This window comes from Dermacentor silvarum, chromosome 6, assembly GCF_013339745.2.
Source record: "Dermacentor silvarum isolate Dsil-2018 chromosome 6, BIME_Dsil_1.4, whole genome shotgun sequence".
NCBI lineage: Eukaryota > Metazoa > Arthropoda > Arachnida > Ixodida > Ixodidae > Dermacentor > Dermacentor silvarum.
The window spans coordinates 96,222,381-96,238,335 of record NC_051159.1 but is presented as its reverse complement, the minus strand read 5'-3'; the positions used below and the strand labels follow the sequence as shown (position 1 = coordinate 96,238,335).

General features: G+C 47.0%; 1 protein-coding gene across 2 annotated transcripts in view; it reads right to left on the bottom strand.

Annotated features, from left to right (window-relative positions):
* Positions 1–15,955, bottom strand: part of LOC119455715 (beta-1,3-galactosyltransferase 5) — a 238,683-nt gene that overhangs the window by 72,195 nt on the left and 150,533 nt on the right. The gene's annotated exons all lie outside the window — the stretch shown is intronic.

The following is a 15,955-nucleotide window of genomic DNA, read 5'->3' as shown; positions in this document are numbered from 1 at the left end:
GGTAAAAGTACTGCGGTCTAAAACGCGACATCTAAAAGGCACTTGGACGATACGAGAACCGAGAGTCTAACGCCCTTTTGCATACTCGCGATTTTTGCCTATCGAAATGTTAACTTAAGGTGATTCCTGTGCTTATTCCTGAACTTATCTCAAATCGAAGAAAATTGAAAAGTGTATATGAACGAGACTGCCTGTGTCGGCGCCGCTTGTATTTCTTGAGTTTCCGATCTTAAAAAATGTATTACATAGACCATAACTATATTGCTTCTAGAAATGAAGATGACTTGGTAGATGCATGTTTGAAACGTGAGTGCGTATGTTGTGAGGCAGTCCCAGCATTTTCTGTCTCTGGTACCATCCCTGTTGGGCATTTAGGGCGCAGAGTTTGGTGCATTCGTTACAAGTAAATGTTGGAAACTGTTGGGGAACTTTTCTGCGTAACAGTGCAAGGTAACAAAGCGCGAATAAATTAAATATGGCGCTGAAGCAGGAGCCAACGCCGTATTTGGGTGCCCTTATCTTCCTCTTTTGTTATGTGAATAACAAAAAAAGTAGAAAAAAAGCTACAGCGTCTGCAGCGTGATCTGTTATAGCTTATTACACTCTCAGTATTACAGCATACAAAATCAACGAAAATGTATGGCCTCCGTATCATTATAACTGTCAACACAAACTCCGAGGCTAGACACAACAGAAGAGAGATCAAGGCACTCGAGGACTGGGCAGAGCATGTCTACTGGGCATGTTAACGTCTCTTCGTTACCTTGCATGGAGACAGAAAACATCTGTAGACCGTTTACATCCAGCAGCATGGGCGCTGCCATCTTTGAACACGTGACCAGGCCGCCATTGAGCGCCTTTTGGCTTCGCCATCCCGAAAGCCGACGACATATGTTGTGTGAATGCAGAAAAGTGCTGTTCTGGGTTTCGGGGTGACTTTGTATTCACCAGTGATGCAATGCTTTCAACCGAAAGCACAAACTAACATTGATGGTGGCGATAATTTAAGCACGGCCTTATTGTAGCCTGGCCGGGCCGGTGGGCTAGACCTGCCGGTCCCGACGTGGTACTAGCCGGGTGCGCGACGAGTTCGCGTCCACGCCGGACCTGTAATAAAAGTTATTTCACTCACTTATTGTAGCCTGATGATGGCGAGTGAATTCTCCATGTCGGAGCGTGTGCGCTCACCGAAGAAGCGATGCCCGATTATTTTGTGGTAAAAGCTATTTTCTCGTAAAACCGATGGCTGTTACCGCCTTAGAGCTGTCTAATCCGTGGTGACGGAGGCTATGTGTGAAGCAATCATTTCTTTAGTGCCATTAAAATTTATTTGGGTAGTGTTCAAGCTGCCTCTCGCCACCATCGGTTTTTCTGAACAAGCGAGGTACTAATAGTTCCTAGAGATGCATAAGGCGGCGAGCAGTCACATCAATATATACGTCCAGTATTTTAATATTAGCTTAACGGTTACCGAATCAGTCATTCGAATAAAAAAATGGAAGGAAATAAAATTTCGCGCCTGAAGTGTATTGATGTTTTGCGCTTGAACGAAGCTGGCTGTCTATATTTTACGTGATCGGAGCAAAATTTGCAGTGAAATGACGCCAACATGTAGACTTCAATCGCTCTCGTTTTATCATCACGACTGCATGCACAGTCCACTGCGATTACTAGTATACGTACGAGCCCTGACCACTCATCTGCGCCTGTTAATAAAATACGACGCGAAATCTTCGTTAAAAAGCACAAGAGTGCGACGATAGCAAAATTGTACAAAACAACACTTAATTGTTCCTAACTAACGCATGCTCGTAACTGCTCATAACAAATTCATATCTAAGGTGAAGGTATATTTTTCGAAGCTGAATGGTCTAACCTGCAAAAAATTCTACAACACGCACACACTTTAAACAGCACAACAAGAAAACTCATGCTTGCCCCAATTGGTACTGCATGGCACGCTGATATCCGATAGTGTCGGAGGATACTTCTTCAGGTGTACCAGGGAACACTTTGATTCATATGGGCAATATGTAATCGTATACAGTCAACAGGAGTAGCACAACCTTTCACTGCAGTGACTCAGCAATTCTGCTGTACCTTGAAGGCGCCGTATGGCATCCTGTGGCGTCCATACTGGTAGCACCAGCTCACTGACGCTCCCGAAATGAACCGCTGTAAACGGTGTATAGAAAGGCGGGAATGTTAATGAGAGGTACTTTCGGTAGGTACCCTGCATGATGGGAAAGTGTAAGTGTATAGAGCAAAAACTGAAGAGAAAAGGGGCACAAGAACGCAAGAACCAGTATAGCTAGGGATAGCACCAGGTGTTTTCATAGTCTATTGCATCAGCGGGTGCAGCATCTGATGAACACGTGGCAGTTGATGACGACGTCATGATGTAATCGTAACTGACGACCGACGACGTCTTCAAAGATATCTAGGGTTTAAAGGACGCGTATATCAATGAATGCAACAGTGATGAAGATCCTCTAAGCGCCGTATGGCATCCTGTGGCGTCCATACTGGTAGCACCAGCTCACTGACGCTCCCGAAATGAACCGCTGTAAACGGTGTATAGAAAGGCGGGAATGTTAATGAGAGGTACTTTCGGTAGGTACCCTGCATGATGGGAAAGTGTAAGTGTATAGAGCAAAAACTGAAGAGAAAAGGGGCACAAGAACGCAAGAACCAGTATAGCTAGGGATATCACGAGGTGTTTTCATAGTCTATTGCATCAGCGGGTGCAGCATCTGATGAACACGTGGCAGTTGATGACGACGTCATGATGTAATCGTAACTGACGACCGACGACGTCTTCAAAGATATCTAGGGTTTAAAGGACGCGTATATCAATGAATGCAACAGTGATGAAGATCCTCTAAATGAATGAAGGATTTTGATGGCAAGCAATGCGGTTTCCGCGTTTGTTTTCCTGAGTTTCGCCGCCGGGCATTCAGACAAATTTGGTGCAATTGGGTCGGCTGCAGTCGCGTATTCTGTCAGACGAAGTGTGCACAAAAAATTAGCTACTTATTTCACTAAGTCTTTCTTGAATTCATGTTAAATTAACATTTTCTTTTGTTGGACGTGCTTAGTCTCTTCCTGTGTGAGTGGTACCGGGCAGCAACACTACATTTGCTAGTAGGTACAGCGTTTGACCGCTGGCGCCACGCTGCGCCGCTCGCGTGTACCGCGTTTCTAGGTGGTTTCTTTCGCCGAGGGCGCTCGAACGCATTCATATGGTTGCCCTTCGAGTGGCTACGGCGCTCGCTTTGGGAACATGCGGCGTACGCTGGTTCGAATCCCACACCGGGCTAGAATTTTTTTGTTTAACATCACGCTTTTCTTTTTTTTTCTCTCGTTTGCCAGCGTGGTTTTTTGAACCCCGGTGCCACGGCGGCAGCCGTGGTACCGGACGCCGACGCGAAGCGGCGGTCGTTGGGGTGTTGCGGAGCGCAGCGTAGCAACACCCCAAATAAAAAAATACTGCTCCAGTCAGGTAGACTGCTCCCTCCCTGATAGTGAGATTATATTTGGATCATCAAAACAGTGATGCGTTTATAATACCACCGATCCCAACAGCAGGCTAGTCACCACCAGCCCAGCGTTTTCTCCGTCAAGGCCTCCTCCGTTCCAACGGCGGCGGCTAGAAACATGGTACGCGCGAGCGGCGCAGCGCGGCGCCAGCGGTCAAACGCTGTACCTACTAGCAATTGTAAATACGCTACCGGGCATGACCTTTACGAAGAAGTGGGCTGTACAACGAAGAATTTTGCATGTCGTGAGCACTTCGTTATAAAGACGCTTGACTGTAGCCTGCCGCGATAAGTCCTCTTGGGAGCTGTGACTTAGAACGTTGTCCGTCTAGAAACTCTGCCCTAGAACCTCTGCACTTGACCTAAAGCTGTATTGCGGAAACGAGAGTGACGTGAAAATTGCTTGAGAGACGGGACCAATCATTCGTGTACGTAACTTTCAAGAAAGCGACCACACGCTTGCCGCCGCTCGCAGTGGCAGCGCCACTGTCGAGAGGAGGCAGCCGCTAAGGAAGAAAACCCGATGGTTCGGCTGCGATCTGGTTTCTCCAACTGCAACAACAGCAGCGACCGGCGATGGCGGTAGCAGGCGGGGGTACTTTTCTCGCTCTTAGCCGCAGCGCCGAACGTGATCGCCCTGCAGATACCCCGTCCCGGGAGAGTTCCGGAGCACACGAAGCGTCTTGCTAAAGGCCGCCTCTTCCTTCTGGTTCACGGCCAGCGCCCATTAAAGCGCCTTCAAAGCGGCGCCAGTTTGCTTCACTTACACGCTTTACGCTTACTGCGTATTTTGCCCCCCCCCCCCCCCTCCCCCTTCTCAGTTCCTCTTGATCTCACTATTTTTTTTTCTTTTTTCCTTAACGGCTGTCTGTCAGGTACGGCCTTGCATAAAGTCGGAGCAAGGAAGTTGCAAGGAATACAGTCAAGCACGAGTCGTACGTAGCAAATTTAAGACTGCATCTAAAATAACGGGTGCCATATTGTAACGTGGCTACGGCGGCGATCAGGCAAGCAGGCAGAGAGGAGTCAAACATGTTGAGCGAACCTGTGCTGTCTGTACCCTCTAAACTCGCAACAAATGTGAATTGCGGTCAGTAGTGGTGGAATCGAATGACGCCGCTTATATCTGGCCGCTTTCGCATACGTGTGTCATCGAACCTTCTGGTTGCGGTCGTGGCAACCAGGTCGATTCTGTGGCCCGACGAGAACATGCCACGGTGATATGTTGGCACGCCTACAAATTGATATACGATGAGCACCTCTTTCAGTAAAGCACTGCTACCAAGTTATAGAATTATGCGAACTCTGATATCGCGATCGTGCTCTCAGCAGGATTAGTATTCTCCACAGCGGTAGAGTGGCTAAAAGGTATGATCCTGGACTGACAATGTCTCGGTTGGTAGTTTGAATCGTCGTGTTACAATGAGAACCTTATTTCTTTGAGATTCCTTCGTAAATAATTTAGGAATTCCAGGCATGACACCGGCGGTCATCAAAACGACCAAGGGAATGAGCCCGTCTGATCTATCGCTGTTAAAGAAAAAAAAATAGGCAGGTAGCTTAGTGTTCGTAACATACTGCGAAGCTCCGAAGATACTGCAAGTTGGAGAAAAAAGTGCCCGCCTGTGCACAATGCAGCATGCAAAAACTTTAAAACTTTGTCAATCAGTGTGAATGTCCTCAGGAAGCAGAGCAAAGCGTTTAAAGTCATCTTTGATTAGGGCGGTTACCTGCCGGGATTGCGTAGTTGCTACGGTGTTGGGCTGTTAAGCACAAGGTCGCGGGATCAAATCCTGACCAGGGCGGCCGCATTTCGATGGGAGAGAAATGCGAAAAACACCCGTGTACTTAGATTTAGATGCACGTTAAAGTGTGGGGACAAAGAATCTCGGGTGGTCCAAATTATTCCGGAGTCCCCCACTACGGCGTGCCTCATAATGAGATAGTAGTTTTGGTACGTAAAACTTCATAATTTAATTAATGAGGGCGGTTGGCATCAACATCCCTAGATTCCTTCCTCTGAGAAGAGGCAGCTTCATTTTATATTCGACTCTCCTACATCATCTTTAATTTCTTCTGTGCCCTTACCCCCCAAAAAAAACGGTAGCCAGCCTGTCCTTACATTGGCTAACTTCCCTGTGCTTCTCTTCCTTTCCGCCTCATCTTTTATTTCCATTCTTTATCTCCTTCCTCTTCTCTTTCCATTTCCAATGTGATTAGGATTATTTTAGGTTTATCGTATATCGTCGTCATTTTAAGTTTACCATCTGGCTTTTGTCATGCCGCCGTCGTCATAGATTCGTCATGCATTCGTTGTCACATCGCCGGCACGTTGCCGTCCTGGTCACTTTATCGTCGTCACTCCAGTTTCGTCATCCGAATCTCATCATACCATCGTCGTACAGTCTGCGTGATACAGCCGTCGTCACGACATTGTCGTCCTACACGCGCCGTCATCTCATTGTCATCCTACCGTTGTCCCGCAGTTGTCACTGCATCGTCATCAGACAGTAGCTATCATGCATCTGTTGTCAAACCACGGTCCTCGTGCCATCTCGGTCGCACCATCGTCATCATTCCTGTTTCGTCATCCGGTTGTTCGTCAAACCGTCGTTGTCATCCCATTCTCCTCATTTCGTCGTCGTGACGCTCTCGTCATTATACCATCGTCCTCATTTAAGAACCGTCATCTTAATGTCGCCATGTCATCGTCGTCATATCGCCTTTGTCGTTCCACCGACGTCATTCCTTCTTCGTTATTCCCTCGCCGCCACTGCGTCAATGTCACATAGTTGTCGTCATTGCGCCGTGCTCGTTGGCAAGCAAGTGACCTTAGCAAGCGAGTGACATAGCAAAGTGGGACGATAGTGGAGCCTGTCACGTATATCCGGAGAAACAGAAGTCTCAGCATGACCACTACACACGTTATATCAAAGTGACGTCTGCAATACGGTGTGTCGTTACATTTCTCGAATGCTAATCACATTAGCATCGACAGCCATTGTGTGATTACTTCTGCGGTAATTTTTCGGTAGTTTCTATTCTTTTTATGCGAGTGAGCGTATAGTGTCTTTTTAGCTACAAAGCGTTTTATGCCGGGTTTAACGACTGATTGCCGGCAACGGATGTGACGGATGTAATTGGATGGATGGATGGATGGATGGATGGATGGATGGATGGATGGATGGATGGATGGATGGGTCCAGTTTGAAACGGGGTGGTGGATTGCGCTGCCAAGCTATTGTCATTATTTGCCTAATGTCTACCTACACTTTTGAGATAACACCCAGTTACAAAGAATTCCCAGCATCAAACTTTCTTAACCATTACTGGGAAATCTGTTTTTGTATGCGTCCGTTCTTTGTGGTCTCCCTACTTTTCTGCCACAAAACATACAATCGCCTCTTACTAAGCTCTATTGCGGACATGTTTACATTCCCCTTGCTATCCCTGAACCCAAAAGCTTCAATGAGGCCAGAGGAGCCTAAACTGGCAGCTGGGTAGATTTCTTCACATTCCAATAAAACATGGTCCATCGTTTCCGTCGCTTTACTGCAGCAAGCACATACGTCTTCGTCCTTGGTGTACCTCACTTTATACCTACGCGTTCTAAGGCATCGTGATCTCGCTTAGAAAAGTCAGGAGCTTCCTTTTGAGTTATCATAAATTGTTTTCGTTTTTTTCGTTGAGATGGTTTGTCATCGCAGTTTTTTTTTTTTTTGTTGCGATAGCAATTATATGGACAGTCAAAGAGTATTTCTGCCGTTGGCATCGCCGTTGCCGTGAGGTCCAGTATGGCGTCAACGGCGATGAAATCGTCGCCACGCGCCGGACGCTGTATGTGCGAGTGAAAGGGCGCGAGGGACGCGCACTTTCACGGGGAGCGAATGCACGGCGCAGAACAGGCGCGCGTTCTGCACCATGCTCCCTGAAGGGCTGCAGAATTAAGCGTCTCCTTCCTCCATATATAGAGAGCAAACGCGACTTCTTCCGTCGCGCGAAAGGCAGGCGGGGAGGGTTGTGGAGGGATGGAGGGGAGGCGACGTTTAGCTGCGGCACCAAATGCGTATTTATATAAATAGCTATCGCAATAAAACGTTGCGAGGCGAGGAGGTGGGTAAGATTTCCGAAGCTGCTCGACGAGTGTCCCATTCTGATGGCCGCCGAGCCGCCGCCAGAGGCACCGGCACCAGTCACTAACGCCGCGCGCGTTCGGTGGCAAAACGCGGGCAAAACGGCGACGGCGTCGACAACAGTTCTGCGCGTTGCTGGTGCTGCTGCATGTCCAAGTTTATACAGTTCATAAAACTACTATTCTTACTCCGTATACTAAAGCAACATACTAAAGTTGCTCTCGCAATTGATGTTTCGCCTTTCGGGTGAAACTGCGACATTTTTTTTCCATTGCTGCCAACCATGAAATTGTCTCTGCCTCTTTCACTTTGCGTTTCACTTTCTTTGTTACCGTGTTGTGACGTGGACTCTGCCGTCGCCATCTTGGAGCGGTAAAGCGAAGTACTGTATCGTGGCACTAACGAGCGCTTCGGTAGTCACAGCTCAGTGGAGGCTCCAACGCGTTGTAGCCACAGAATAAAGAATCAAGTGTAGCCTCGTGCATAGAGTTTCATACAATAATTATTCAATAAATAATCATACATTAAAATATTATTAATGGAAAGATTCGAACAAAGGTCCTCTAAATAGAAGCCCGATATTGAAACCATTACGCCATAGACGCATGCATCGACAAGGGACATAAAACGCTCTTATGAATTTATCGCAGGGAAGTCAGTGCATTGAGACACTTGGTGCGTTTCTATTTGGCCACCTCGACAAGCTGAACCGTTGTAATCAGTAGTGATTGTGCGCGTTCGCAGAGTCTTCTGCACTTCGAAAAGTATAGATTGCTATGAAAATTACAGCGATGAAGGCATATAAACCGCAACCGCAAGCCACAAGAACGTTTAAATCCACATGCACGAAGATGAGACAAATACATCTACTTCTGTGGCCTCGTGTAGGCAGTTAGCGTCAGATCAGCCTGTGGCGCCTCGTAGCCTACGTATTGCGGCTTCAACGTGCAACAGCAGTGCATCGCCTACTGCTTCGCTTGCGGTGGCACCACGTAAGGCAACTGCTGCGCTAAAAGGCGCAGGACGCCGGGCGAATGTCGCCTTGCTCCGGCGAGAGACACGCCAGCGTGAAGCAGAATGCCTTCGCGCGTTCGCGGCACACGGTGCGAACTCTGCCACTGGCATTCCTGCAGCTGTGTGCGTCGCAGCTCGACTGGCTGCCGTAGACACTACGGAGCCGGACCAGAATGCTCGCACCTTCGTCGAAGCCACTCGCCACCAGGACGGAGCTCGCCAATAGGACGCCGTAGGGTGCCTACATGCAAGGCCGTTTTAGGGTGGTGACAGCCTTAGTAAGGGTACTTGTCGCCGCCAGCTAAATTGGCGGGCTAATTGGGGGGACAAAAATGGCGAAAGATCAGCCGACAGACCACACTTCCCGCAACCCTTGGTGACGTGAAATTACTTAACTTCTTTTAATAAACTTTGGCCTCAGCAGCCAGAGACAAACGGCGCGTCTGAGCGCCGTACACGGCACGTCTACGTTTTAGTTAAACAGATTAGTAAGGACAGTTTTTATTACAGCAAACTTCGAAAAGAACCCTTTATATATTATGTACAACTGGAAGGCAACGGCAATGCTTAATGCAGTTAACATTCTTGGCGTGAGATAATCCTACCACTAGCACGCCATCGTGCCTTATAACTTCTTGCTTTATATGTGTCATACGACATGCAATAGAAAAGTAAGTTTGATGTGTTCAAATAAAAGGAAAAGACAACTAGTATATTAAAGATGTATGCAGGCTTCTTGTGCACACTGGCGGAAAACTGAATTAAAGAAATTTAATAGATCACGTGCCAACATGAGTACACCAGAGCGTGACAAAAAAGGCAGAAAGACTGGGGACAAAAATGGCTTCCCACCAAATTTGGCGGTAAATAGCAGTCAAAATTTTCGTGTTGTCACCACCCTAAAACGGCGTTGCATGTAGGCTCCCTAGGACGCAGCACGCTAAGCAATCTTGAATGCTTCAACATGGTCGCCGGCCCGCAAATCGTGGAGTGGACAGTGAGTTTACGAAGCAAACATGGAACAGCGTCGGTGAAGACACACGTTTCACTTTCGCGTTCTACCGATTCCTATGAAAGAGGTATCAACCATAATTTAAAAAAAGTCAAACGTTCCGTCTACTTATATAAAAGACTTACTCTTTACGCCAAATACTTTCACATATTTTCCTAATTGACAAGGCTGCGATGCACTCTGAGAGTTACAGTGAAAAATATAATTCAAGGAAGCAGTCCGAGGACGGCGTTTGCTTTAGACAACATGCAGGCACGGGAAGTGAGACCTTGGCTCCATGAGCAGTGAGGAAGGCTTGATCATCATCATCAATGATGATCAAGCCCTCCTCCAAATGCGGTAGAGCACGGTCAGGCTCATGGGATGGGATTTATTTAAAAAAAAATTACGTTAAACTTAAGCATGATCACTCTGTATACTAGTAGTACGCACGGAGTAAGATAAGACAGGAGCGCCGACTCCGCACGTCTGGAAGGGACAAATTCCGAAACGCCGGCTCCTGCTTCACAGCGTGTTCGCCAGATGGCGCTACGGATGAGGAAAAACTAGGGAGCCTACATTGAAGCGCTTGCATGTAGGCTCCCTAGGAAAAACTGTGGAGGGGAGAGGCGCGCCCAACAAACCAAAGGAGCAGAAGCGCGGGCAGGTCAAGAAAAAAAAAAAAAGCAAGAAATAGCTCGGGTCTGTCGGTCTCTTCGTCGTTGCTATAGTTATTATAGCAACCACGCCTGCTTGCCTATCCGTTTTGTCGTCTGCTCAGCTCAGGCCCTAACGCCTGCAGCGCGTATAGCTGGCATAGCTCTTGTGGTTCACGGAATGGCGTTAGCAGGAGAAACAAGTCATATATCATTTTATTTCATTTATTTTGTGCAAGCCAAATGCAGGGCATTTGTCAGGTGGGCCACATGAAAATATACAAGGCAGAGGAACATAAAATAAATGAATGACGGAAACTAAGACGGAAAGAAAAACTAGGCAAATGGTAAGGAGATATAACGGCAGCTCGTGCGGTCTCAAGCAATGACAGATGACAGCGAAAAGAAGCTTTTAATGAAATGGTAACGTTTATCACTCTTTTTATCGGAGCACGCATCAAGTGCTAAAATGCTTCACTTGCTTATTTTTTTCTCTCGCAATGCTTTTCGTGTCGCCCGGTTCTCTTGCGAGCAAAATTGCCACATTCTCACTAAAACATAATAATTGGGAATTCCTGCCATTATTTTCTGCTTATGAATTTCACAAGGGAAGCTCATATTATGTATCTACATAACTGGGGGAATCTACTCGAAGGAAAGGCTGATAATTTACATTACGGCACGTCTCTGGACAAGGAAAGGCACCTGCCCTGTCCATATTGCCCTGTCCAGATTGTAGTTGCAGACACCTTGAGCTCCTGCCGTCCTTCGCATTGGCGTCTTCTGGCTACTCCTGGCATTCAGCATCATTGAGCTACGCGAGGCTTCCCTAAAAAAATTGAAGGAATGGCTCCGCTTCAAATTCGAGGCACTTTCTTTACATCTAGTAGGACATCGCCTTTGTGCTCGCTGAAATAACTATCAAAAATAAGGTGCTTCTCGAAATGTCGCGCGTATATTTTGTCCATTGATTTAAGCGCTCGCTTACTTTCAGGAATTTTTTGTCGCCACTGGTGCAGTAGCTGAAGATCAGATGGCGCCGCGAAGAGCGAAAACTTCTCGCGTCCTTTGTTATACCCAGATTTACAGCCGGGAACAAAAAAAACTGTCTTGTTGCTCAATCTCTTCACGCACAAGTATCAAGATACCTTGTTCCGTCAGGCATGAATGAACATACTGCAGAGATGGTAAACAAAGCGAGGAAGACGAAAATTTGGCACGTTTGCTTCCGCGCAGCCGTTGAGGAGTGAAAAACAAGTACTTCTGTAGTGTCTTTTTGTACAGCATCATTTATCGTCTGTTTCCTCTAAGACATGTAAAGATGTTTCACATACGTGCATAAAAGCGGTACCATGTGTTTATTTACACTTTTATTATTTGTGCGCATGGAGTTTTTTGTGTTTGATTGCTGTCAAATTGAGACGGCCGAGGGCCCACGTTTCTAGCAGACGACAAGCTCTACGCGTGCCGCCCTGCCCGCTCCGCGCCGCCGTCGGCGCCGGTCACCGCCACTTAGCGCATGCACGCATGGGAGCAAGCTGTTGAGTGGTTCCCACGCGCCTCGACAGATGGCGCTACGCGACGACGTTAGTAACTTCGTGGTGTCAATTCAACAGCAAGTAATACCCGTAGTGAAGCAGTATAAGTACCTCGGGGTACACATAAACGAAGGAAAGAATTACTCAAGCAACCACCAATATAATCTGAAAATAAAGGGGAAGCGAAATGCAGCAATAATGAAACACAGAGCACTGTGGGGTCACAATAAGTATGAGGTGGTGCGTGGAATCTGGAAAGGAGTAATGGTGCCAGCGCTAACATTCGCAAACGCCATTCTATGCTTAAAATAGGACATCTTGCCGGGTTTGGAAGTTAATCAAAGATAAGTAGGCCGGTTGGCGTTGGGAGCCCACGGTAATACCAGAAATGAGGCAGTGTAGGGTGACATGGGTTGGGCCTCTTTTGAAGTCAGAGAAGCACAGAGCAAAATTAGTTTTGAAGAAAGACTCAGGAACATGGATGAAAATAAATGGGCGGCTAAAGTGCACAAGTATCTCTACATGAAAAGCATGGACACAGAATGGAGGAAGAGGTCAAGGAAGTTGACAACCAAGTACAGGACAATCGAAAGTGTAAATAGACAACCAGGATTCATCAGAAAGAAAGTGAGAGAAATAGAGACCGTGAATTGGATGCAAAGAATGTAAACAAAAAGGAAAATGGAGATTTACAAGAATGAGAAGAAAGAAATTAGAAGGGAAAATCTGTACGATAACACAAAGGGCAGTGCCTTGCTATTTGAGGCTCGAGCCGGTTGCCTAAGGACCAAAACATACCGGAGCAAATATTTGGAACTAGATAAGGCATGTGCATGCTGCAGTAAAGATCCAGAGACCATTCAGCACATTCTAATGGAATGCGACGGGATCCGTGCACCCAGCGAGAACCGTAGGGAACGTGCAACTCCCAGAAGAGCTTGGGTTTAAAGTGGAAGGAAACATCAACAGATCAGCCGATAGAGATAAGCAAGAGACCATTAGAGTACTGGTGGAAAAAAAGCAGGGAAAAGATGGATACGACCTGATCTCTTAAAATCATAGGTAGCGGTACAAGGTAAATTTTTGAAAAGAAAAAGAATAATTAGAGTTATACAAAAATGCTAGATAAAGAACATGTATAGTATACCAGATTAGAGCGCTGCACGGGCTCGGGCTTACCCGAAAGCCCGGGCCGGGCCGGGTAGGGCAGTTTCTTCACGTGCTCGGGCCGGGCTCGGGTACGGCATGTGCTTTTTGGCTCGGGTTTTCTGATGCAGGCTCGGGTCGGGCTCGGACTTTCTTGTGGTGTGCATGTAACGTGCAGCGAGTTATCCTCGCAAGTCTCGACTCTGAAAAACATGTATTTTTTGGTCGTTTTTAAGCAGCGAAGTTATTTAGAATGCAAGGCAATCAAAGGCTGCGTGACGCATGCTTCCGACAGTTTGCCCATCTGAGCTGCTTCAACAATTTCCCCCTTTGTCTGCCCCTTCTACTATACAATGTGGTGGTGTTGGCAAACATGGGGACACATCCACAATCACTATATTGATGCATCAGGACAGGGTACCCAACAAGATGGGTACGCTTTGAGAAAAAGTCGACCGGCGAATCTCGAGCTAGTCAAAGACTCGGAAGGGTGGCTGTCAGATGAGGCATGTAAACATTCGCATCGCATGCCGCACTTCGGTGGTGTATTCGGTTCCACTTTCGCTCAGTCATGTGTTTGTTGGGCAGACAGGGCACTGAATTAATGTGCGTCTGTGGTAGCACTACGATTACCTGCAAGTTCAAGCTAGCTCGCACTTGTCACCACACGGCCGGGATTGTGGATGTGTCCCCACGTTTATCAGCACCACCATATTTTATAGGCACAGCGGGCAGACGCAACAGAAAATTCTTGAGGCAGCTCGGATGGGCTAACTGTCGGAAGCATGCATCGCACAGCCTTCGATCGCATTGCATTATAAAGAACTTGAGTACCTCAAAGACTTATTGATATGCTTACCTTTCTCATACCGGTCCTTTCTGCGCACGCTCTGAGATGCATGTTTATTGCATGGGTCTAGCACTAAAGTTTCAGTTGGAAACTATGGAAAGTTGGGAAAGTTCAGTGAAAGTTTCTTTGCGTTTTGTCTGTCGCGTTGTGATATACCAAAGGAGCCAAACCAACCAGCCAAACTTTCCACCTTGCCGAATTGCTTATCTGATTCTCTATCTGTGGTGCTTGTGTGTATTATTACTTATGTTTATATCAACAGTAATCTCCTCACGCCAGCCGGAAGTATGAGAACTTTTCGCGAACGAGATTGTGTTGACGACTTTCTAGCTTTAAAAGGACACTAAAGAAAAACACTAAATTAGTTTAGATTTATATTCTTTCAAAACTGTAGGTTCGTTAATTTCGCGCTAACAGCTTGATTACTAGAAAAGAGAATCAAGGTAAGTTGCAGTTTTTGAATTTCGCGCCGAAACTCCGGCGCCGGAACGTCAATGAGACCCCACGGATTTGATTGTATCTTCTAGTATTTAGGACTTTGTGAGTCACTAAATGTCATTAAAACTTCTCAAGTTCTACCTTTTGCTACAGAGCCTAGAACAAGTATTTTCTAGGCACTGTACTTTTGCTCTGTACAAAAATAATAAATCCAATCCCACGAGAACGGCCGTGCTCTACCGCATTTGGAGCTGAATTTCGCTATCGCTGCACTGCATCTGGAGCCAAGGTCTCATTTCCCACGCGTGAATGTTGTCTCTGGTCCTCGTCATGCCGGGCAGATCAGAGGGTAATTTCTCGCATTGGGATCGCGTTAATTGCGCGCCTCGTCTGAATCGCAACTCGTCGTCTGCGCATGTACATGCGGCTTTTGCAGGCGCCTTAACTAGATGGCGCCCCCCTACTGGCGGAGGCTCGGGACGTCTGCGCCTACGCGCCTGCCTAGGGCGCGTTTATAGGACCTTTTTCTGACGCCTATAGACATTTTCACAAACCGACGTTTGAGCAGCGCCATTGGCCGACACGAGCGACGTCTAGCGTCGCCGCCATTTTGGACTGTGCGCCTTGCGAGAGCAGGCCGGCCGCACTTCGGTTGTGTGATCTTCGCCGCGCATTATTTCGATTGTTTTCTTCCGCTTCGCTTGTCTTCTGCCGCTTGACTTGTTACATGTTTTACGTGCTCGCGTGAGCGCTCAGTGTAGTGTGCCACGGAAACAGGAAGCCCAGCCAGTGGATGTGGTTTTTCTTCGTCGGTAGCGGCGGCAGCCGCGTCTGCTTCGTCGAGACCTGGCGTGCTAATCAGCGGTATATTTCATTGTTATTGCTGGGCACATGTGACTGTATCGTCCATTGAATCTGATCATCATTACGTTTCGCGATTGAGGGGTGCCTCATTTAGCGAAATCAGGCGCGTACGTAGCTGTCGGGCAATGCTTATAGAACTAGGCGCCGGCAGCCCGATGACGCGTGTCAGTGGTTGGTAGATATGCGGTGGTTACTCCATACGCTTCCGACGCAACTGAACAGCTCAATCATCCAAAAGTTATTGGATCTGGTTCGGTGCAGGGTGCTTATAACCGAATGTCAAAGCATAAAGCGGGGCGACCGAGGAGCGCGGTACCTGCAGAGAACCGACGCGCGGCAGTGATCACAGATGCCAGCGCGACTGATACAGCCAAGGTGCTAGATTTTTATTTTTAGTATTTATTTATTTATACATACTGTCAATCCCAATAGGGATTATAACATTACTTGTTATAAAGATATATTTGTTTACATATATTTTACGTTTGTTTACATGGGATGGCTTTAATTTCGAATGTCTGAATTTGGAACAAGCTTCGCTCATGGTGAACCTTAACGTAGATCGTGCACGAAGTTTGTATTGAAGATATTGCGTACGGCAAGAATTGTTCAGGTGCGCTATCTCTGAAGCGAAATAAGCCAATAATATTGCAGCGTTAGGGCCATCTCTGCTCTTTCTCTTGTTTCACTATACACCGTCTCACTGTGCTATGTTCCTAATAAAGTAATGTCGAGTCTTAACAATTGTAGAATAAATGCATATGCATATGACTGTAAATCACTACT